Source organism: Choristoneura fumiferana, chromosome 13, assembly GCF_025370935.1.
Source record: "Choristoneura fumiferana chromosome 13, NRCan_CFum_1, whole genome shotgun sequence".
Taxonomy (NCBI): Eukaryota; Metazoa; Arthropoda; class Insecta; order Lepidoptera; family Tortricidae; genus Choristoneura; species Choristoneura fumiferana.
The window spans coordinates 15,121,192-15,128,597 of record NC_133484.1 but is presented as its reverse complement, the minus strand read 5'-3'; positions in this window follow the sequence as shown (position 1 = coordinate 15,128,597).

Genomic DNA, 7,406 nt, shown 5'->3' with positions numbered 1-7,406 from the left:
AAGAGCTGTCCTTGATGCAGTGGCTAACAGTTTGTTTCCAAGTAGTTTACTGGAGAAACATTGAAACCGGTCGAAGTAATGTGGCTACTTCATAAATGTACAAACACGGAAACGTTAAAATTTCCAGTTGAATAAACCGTTGAAGAATTCCATCCTGTGGAGACGATCCTGGCCGGACTACCAGGATGTCACTATTCGGTTATTGTATTTTCACCAGATTTACATAAGTTTACCAAATTTCAAGTCGATCGGATTACTGAAATGAGGTCAAATTAGTTGTTTTGGGTGAAGAATTAAGAAGAACTGGAGGTTTAAATGTAAATAAAATGTATTAATAGAAATTATATCGTACAATCATTTGAATATTTTTTTCGAGAGTGACTGAAGTATAGTTCTATTTTTAAAAGAAACCATAGACAATAATTCGTAATACAAACTGCTTTTATTGGACAAAACATCCCCCCTCAATAAAAGCATTTTGTTAAGTTTAACATGTGACAAAATAACTTAACATAATAAAAAAACTTCTCAACATAGACACCTTCAAACAAATAATCATAGATAGGTATCTATGTAGTAATAAATAACATAAATATATGCTAGTTAGTAAGAGACAAAAGGTCTCTAGCATTTTTAAACAATTGAGCCGACAGAGGCTTTGTTAAAATATCAGCTACTTGTTCTTTGAACAGACATAGCTGATTTTGATATGACCACTGAATACCCTTTCCTTTATAAAATGATATTTGATATCTAAATGTTTCATTCGTTTTGGCTGGATAAGAGTGTTACAAGAACGAATAGCTGATTGATTATCCTCATACATAGTCACAACTATGGTATCAGGAAAGAACATCTCAATAAGCAAAGATCGAAGCCAGCAGGCTTCACTGACAGCTGCTGCTAAAGCGACATATTCTGCCTCACAGGAAGACAAAGTTACTGTAGGCTGCTTTTTCGAAATCCATGCCACCAGGTTTCCGTAAACATGGAAACAGTAACCACTGGTCAACTTTCTGTCTATAGGATTACCGCCCCAGTCAGCGTCAGCATAGCCTACAAGAACATCGCTACTTTTTAACCGACTTCAAAAAAAGGAGGAGGTTATCAATTCGGTTGTATTTTTTTTTTTTTAATGTTTGTTACCTCAGAACTCCGACATTTATGAACCGATTTCAAAAATTTTTTTTGAGTTCGTCTAGGAATGCTTTCAATTAGGTCCCATAAGCAGCAAATTAGGATCTGATGATCGGATCTTAAGGAAATCGAGGTAGCTCTTAAAATATTGTAGGGACACCTATGGTAATTTGGATATATTTAGCAGTAACTCGTGCATTTGCTCTTGCAAATCATAATTTGGTGAAGTGGAACTGAGGATGAAGACCAGATTTGACCAACGGAACTACTACTATCAATAACAAGTATTTCACGGGTTAAATTTAAATTATCATGATTAATATACTTACCTAGATAAGCGACTAAGAAGAAGCTTTAAGTTAATGATTCTTTCGAACTGATCTGATGCTGAAGCCAGAAGGTAGGCGACGGAACTCTGTTATAAAACAACGTAACTAAGTCGTGTTTGGGCTTAATGGAGTAGTTGTGAGATGTTCTTTGGCTACGAATCACTAAAAAGAAAGAAATAAAAAATTTTTTAACAAAAAAGTAAAACCGACTCCAAAAAAATAAAAAAATAACAAAAAAATGGAACCGACTACAAAACCCTTGAAAATATTTTTCTAGGTAAGTAGGTACGTACTAGCTCGAAGTCGGTGACTCAGCACGACCCAGCAGGAGGGATTGAAACCCATAGTATGTAGGTGAAGTAGACGACTATTGTGAATTGTCTCACTCCCGCTGGCTCGTGCTGAGGCACCGACTTCGAGCTAGTACGTACCTACTTACCTAGAAAAATATTTTCAAGGGTTTTGTAGTCGGTTCCATTTTTTGTTATTTTTTTATTTTTTTGGAGTCGGTTTTTATCTCTTCGATACGTCAGTTTTAAGTTAATAGTGGCCTTGACGTATCTCAGCACGCGTTTAAGACATACCCAAAGATCTTGACTGGCACAGGTTTGGAATCTAGAAAGTATTGTTATGCTCAAACAAAGATCAGGCCTAGTACCTAACATAGCATACATCAAACAGCCAATGACTTGTCTACACCGATATTCAATCAAATTATCCTCAGATTTATCTTTTTGCAGCTGGGATAAGTCCAGGTTTGATTCCATCGGAGTGGATACGCCATGACAATCAGACATTTTGAATTTATTAAGAACATTTCTCAAATATTGAGTCTGATTCAGAGTGACAATGCCTTTTTCTAAGTCGTGATTTATTTGGATTCCAAGATAGCTACTAACCAACCCCAAATATTTCATTTTGAAAGCTTTAGACATTTCATTTATAACATTTTGTAAAATCGGACCAAATCCTGTTATTAAAATATCATCGACGAATATTAAGACAAAAACTGTATTTACATTGTCTTTGTAACAGTACATACACTGATCACTAAATGTTTTCTGAAAATTCTGACCTATTATGAAATTATGAAATTTATCATACCAGCAACGTGGCGCTTGGCGTAAACCATACAGCGATTTATTTAACTTACACGTTTTGCCAGCCGGCACGTCAAAATTTTCAGGTAATTTTAAATAAATGTCATCTTTGATATCTCCGTGTAAAAAAGCTGCACAAACATCCATTTGATGCACAGGCCAGTTATTTACGCATGAGATTGACAGCAAAGTTCGTACGCTCACCAACCTAACTACTGGAGAATATACTTCATTATAATCAACGTCGGTTTGCATAAAACCCCTTGCTACCAACCTTGCTTTATATTGTGTTATTTCATTATTTTCATTACGTTTAATTCTAAATACCCACTTACTGTCTACAGTCAGCACACCGTCATCAGCCTTGTCAATAAATGACCAAGTTTGGTTATCATACAAAGCCTTCATTTCTGTCTTCATAGCCTCTTCCCATTTTGAAGAACTTGGAGAAGACTTAGCTTCTCTTAGGGACGCAGGCTCATCAGAACCTAAAACACTAAAGTATGATGTATCATAGTCCTGTAAAGCAATAGGTGGCTTTAAACTTTCTCTAGGTCTCAAAACCCTAGAGTTTACGTTATCTGCTACATTTGAGGTAGTATTGTCAACGATTTGCTCGTTCTGAACTACTGTCTCAGTTTCACTGATTACAGAATTGTCAACAGGTAGTACATCTTCAGCATCGGTGTAGGAAATAGATGTATCTGGACTCGAGATAACACTTTGTTCAAGGTTGACCATTTCTGTACCCGATGAAAGTGTATCACCAGCAGGAGATGCATTTGAAACATCCATATTTACTGAGACAACTTTTTCGACTTCATTCTTTGAGATTTCTTTTGGATCAAAGTGAGGCGATAATATTATTTCTCTTTCCAATGAGAAAGACTGACTCTCGGGATCAAATATCTTATACCCTTTTGTGTTTTCTCCATAGCCGACAAATAACCCTTTTCTACTTTTACTGTCTAGTTTCCTCCTCTTCTGTTTGGGGATATGAGCCCATACTACAGAACCAAAAATGCATTTAAGGGATGACAGGTCAAACTTCTTTTCATAAAAAAGCTCATACGGCGTTTTGCCTTCAATTGGGCTTGCTCCGGTTCTGTTGATCACATATACGGCAGTATTGACCGCTTCTGCCCATAATTTTTTTTGTACTTGACTAGCCTTCATGAGAGTCCGGGCTGCCTCCATGACCGTTATCATTTCTCGTTCAATTTTTCCATTTTGGGCAGGGGTGTACGCTACCGATGTCTGGTGCTTAATACCCTTAGACTCTAACAGAACTTTTAATTCGGCGTTTATAAACTCACCACCATTATCCGTTCGCAAAACCTTTACGGGTTTCCCTTCGTTTTCGCAGAGAGCAAGGTAAACTTTTATATTTGACGTTGCTTGACTTTTATCTTTTAAGAAATATACAGTCCGATACCGTGAATAAATGTCCGTGTCCTTAATTAGTAAAAAGTAGCGTGAGCCCCCAAACGATGTCTCTTCAAAAGGGCCACAAAGATCAGCATGAACCATTTCACCTCTACTATTTGTTGCGGAAGAACTAGAATAGGCCGGCGTTCGGCAGTGCTTGCCTTCCACACACGCATCGCAGAAGTGTTTTTTTGTGCAAGAGAGCGACACGTTATTATTCAGTAATATTTTTCTAATGTAAGCGAAATTCTGATGGGCGAACTTTTTGTGATACGACATTAGTTCACAGTCAATATTATTGCAAACGACAGACGACATTTCGTCAGAATCGGTTGTCAGGACTTGGCATGTGTTATTTTTAAATAGCATTTTAAACAGCCGGCCATCGCGCTTAGCACAAGCTACAACCTCTTTGTTATAAATAAACTTGCAAATGTTTTGATTTGATACCATCTGCAAGCCTTTATCCAATGCACTTGTTACAGAAAATAAATTTACCTTCAGATCAGGAACATACAAAACCGATTTCAAGCTGACGGTCTGCCATATAGTGCCGTTATAGGCCTCTAAGTCCACGGTTCCCACGCCGTGAGCTTTTATTTGCGTTCCATCGCCAAGACGCACAGGATGGTCGCTTAAGTCTTCGTACTCCGACATACTATCTCGACTTCTACACATATGCTGGGTACAACCACTATCCATATACCACACGTCGTGTGGACTGTCAAAATTAGATGTCATTAAAGCAATTTTATCATCATTGTTCTTCTGCTTTAATTTGTTCTTTTTAAAGAAACAATTTTTAGTTGGGTGACCCATCTTCTTGCAAAAGCCGCACTGTTTAGTTTTGAAGCAGTCCTGTTTACTATGGCCAGATTTGCCGCAAACGGTGCATTCTGTAGATTTTCTGCTTTCATTTACTCTGCGCTGTGCTACAAGTGCAACTGCTATTTCTTCACCAGCATTAGCTCTTTCTTCTTCTAGTAGTAAACGTGGCACGAGTTCTTCGAGTGTCTGTCTATCAATTGGAGCAGACTCCCATGCTGACCTAAAATGCTTGAACTTCTCAGGCAAGGACATCAGTATTTTAGTGATCACCATTTTTTCATCAATGGGATAGCCAGCTTGTTTCAGTCTAACACGAAGATCTTCAATTTTTGAAATAAATCCCGATACGGTATCTGTGCCAAATTCAACAGTAAAGAACTTTTGTTGGAGAAGGTGAACGCTTACGACTGACTCTCTCTCATACACTGTCTTCAACTTCGACCACATTTCAGCCGATGTTTCGCACATTTGAATGTGTGCGAGAGGCCCGTATTGCATTCGCATGACAATAAGCTCTTGGGCCTTAGCATCAAGGGCAACCCACTTGTCACGATCTTCTTCTTTGCCATCTTTTGGTTTTGGCCTGGCTCCCGTAACAATGTCAAATAAGCCTCGACCTTTTAGTAATACTTGAGTCTCAAATTTCCACAACGGCCAATTTTCGCCGTTGAATTTAGAGTTGGTCGATATAGATACCTCCATTTTATTCCCGTACTTAGTTCACTGCCGTTTTCAAAACGTTTTATTTTTGAAGAAAATAACGGTTTTATTTTATTTCTTTCCCACAAACATTAGGGACCCATAACCAGTTGTTTTGGGTGAAGAATTAAGAAGAACTGGAGGTTTAAATGTAAATAAAATGTATTAATAGAAATTATATCGTACAATCATTTGAATATTTTTTTCGAGAGTGACTGAAGTATAGTTCTATTTTTAAAAGAAACCATAGACAATAATTCGTAATACAAACTGCTTTTATTGGACAACAACAAAATTTAACTTGCAAAATTTGACCCAAATAAATTAACAAACGAACAGGGCCAATTAAATGAACGCTTGTAAAAATTACCGCTTAAATCTGGGTATTACTCTTTTAGTGGCAACATTAGTAACTTTGGGCTAATACGAAATTCGGAACTCGAAGTTCGTATCGTACCGTCTCTCTCGCTCTTGTATTAAATAGTGTAAGTGTCAGAGGGACCGCACGACACAAAGTTCGAGTTTCGTAGTAGCCCTGCACTGCAGGACTTGAATGAAGAAACACAAACCAAACTGTTTCACATACAGTTAAAAACGATCAATAATTTTATCAGCTTTTTATGCTAATTCTTCTCATGGAACCGCACGACACGAACTTCGAGTTTTGAGTTTCGTAGTAGCACTATATCGGCGCGAGCGGCCGACGGGGTTATTCCCTACAAAGCCCACAGGTGGCGCTACGGGTAGTTGCTAGTGTGGGGACCAGTAATGCTCGAACCTATACTGCTCAGCCATCACTGTACGACCTGATAATACGAACAATATTAGGTCGTGCATTATTAGGGTGTCCAAATTTTTGCTCGGCCTGTTAATGCTCGACCTGTTATTGTACGTCGTTATAATCGGAATCCAATCGAATCGAATGACCATAGATTTGTGTTAGGTTGTGTTAGGTCCAATTGTGACCACAATGCGCGAGCCGAGCGAGCGTAGCGAGCGTGCCGCGGCAGCGGCCGGCGAAGCGCCAGGACCAAATTAATTTATTTTCTACTAAATTTATTAATATTCGGTGTACACGAAAAACATGATCAATCGTGCGAATGCGTTCTGTCTAAAGTGTGCTCCGATTATTAGGTCGTACAAAATCAGGTTGTCCAATAGCACCTTGAACATTATCGGTACAGGGTGATAAAGCTCGACCCGTGTTCCAAGTGACATGTGATTGAATTATCAGGTCGTACAAAATCGGTCGAGCATTGTCCAGGTCGTACAATAACTACACCCGCTAGTGTTACATACGATACGATAATGAACGTATTGTAATACAGTTGCCAGCTTCAGAGGCAATTTTGATCCCCTAAATTTAAGGATAAATTTTCAAAATTTTTACTGTGAAACTTGATCACCGATCATAATTATGCGAACTCGCTTCACGGATTTTACAGAATTGGATTGGATTTTAGAGGAGTGCTAGTAAACGTCTAACGTAACGTTAATGTAGCTGCCAAGTTGCGCTGGTGAACCATTCGACGTGTTGATGGATAGTGTAGTGATGCACCCCAGCAGGGCTACTCCGAAACTCGAAACTCGAAGTTCGTGTCGTGCGGTCCCTCTCACTCTCGTATTAAATAGTATAAGTGTCAGAGGGACCGCACGACACGAACTTCGAGTTTCGAGTGTCGGAGTAGTCCTGCTGGTAATCTTTCTTAGTTTGATTAAAAATGAAAATGAAAGAGTTTATTCCACGCACAATATACAAAACACAAGAAAAAAAAAAATTTGGGATGGACTAGTTGCTACGATTTTTCAATTTTATCAGGACACGGAGGCTTACAGGTTCAGGTATCCATAGGCGGTAGTAAGTACATATAACCACCACGTGAAC